Below are 1,507 nucleotides of genomic sequence, written 5' to 3'. Positions count from 1 at the left end.
TTATTACAGTGGGATGTGTATGTGATTATAAATAGGTACACATCACATGGCATAATAGTTAAGAGCATAGACTCTGGGGTCAGACCGCCTGGGTTACAATCTTGGGCTTGTCACTGTGTGTCCTTGGTAAAAAAAAATATTTTCAGTTCTTCAGTTTCCTCATCTGGAAAACTGAGATAATAATACCTACCACATTGGGTTGTGGTTAGAATTCACTGAGTTAATACATGCAGAATATTTAGAATGGTGATCTACAATAGTAAGGGCTGTGCAAGTTGTTTCTATGGTAAACACAATGATTATTATGCATATATTAAGGCATATTCTGGATGCATTCTCTCTCTCTCTCTCTCTCTCTCTCTCTCTCTTCCTGGCCCCCTCTCTCTACCAAAAATACAGTATGGTCTTAAAAGTTTGACAGCTACTGCTTTAATTACTCGACTAACTATTGTAGCAAAGAAACAAATGACTGGCCATCAGATCAAGATTCCTCCCCAAGTTGCCTCCTCTGCTCAGCCAGCCTCTAGCCTTGGGATCTGGGCGAGCATCGCCAAGTTGCCGAACTCCACAAGCGTTAAAGGGGGGTGCTAATAAGCTGGGATTCTTTCTCTTTGTGCTGTCCTCCGACAGCCCTGCCCAGGCATGGGAGACAGACTGCTATGCAGAGCCTTTCCTCTGATAACTGGGGGATGGAGACCGAGACACAAGGCTCCACTTAGAGCAGCTTCACACTCCCTCCAAGGAAGAAGAAAGGGGTCTGTGTGCTGGGGCTGCTCCCCTGCCAGCAGCCCAGCAGGACAGCTGCTGACCCCCTGCCCCTGAGCTCTGCTGGCACCATCTCCAGGCTGAGGCACCAGGAAGGGGGAACATCAGCTACAGAGAAAAGGAGAAAGAAGTGCATTGAGTTTTGCTCATACAGCCTGCTCTTCTTTCCCCTTCTGCTCTTTCAAGTCACAATCTCAGAGTCTGTAGCCCCAAAGCCCTCAAGTGCAGAGGTCTGCTCCTGGATGCTGCCATCTCGGATCCCTTCTTCCTGAGAGGAAGTCCTTGAAGACCTTTGCAAAGTCCCAATCCCCACTCCAGGCTCCTCCTCTCTCTCTTCTGGTCTACCTCTCATTTGCTCAGATAGATTTATAACTTATGCAAATAACTGTAGGTGATTAGGCAAATGATTATGTAAATGGTGCTTTCCCTTTTCTCATCCCAATTCTGGTAACACTAGGAGAAACTAACAATAATGATTAAATCCTGCCATTTGGGACAACATGGATGAAACTTGAGGCTATTATGCTAAGTGGAATAAGTCAGACACTGAAAAACAAATATTGTATGATCTCACTTATTACATAGAATCTAAAAAGAAAACAACAAAAACCGTATAGAAACAGAGTAGAGCCCTAACTGGTTTGGCTCAGTGGATAGAGCATCGGCCTGCGGACTGAAGGGTCCCAGGTTTGATTCCGGTCAGAGGGCATGTACCTTGGTTGCGGGCACATCCCCAGTAGGG

Source organism: Myotis lucifugus, unplaced genomic scaffold, assembly GCF_000147115.1.
Source record: "Myotis lucifugus unplaced genomic scaffold, Myoluc2.0 scaffold_14, whole genome shotgun sequence".
In the NCBI taxonomy this organism is placed as follows: Eukaryota; Metazoa; Chordata; class Mammalia; order Chiroptera; family Vespertilionidae; genus Myotis; species Myotis lucifugus.
This window is presented reverse-complemented; position numbering follows the sequence as displayed.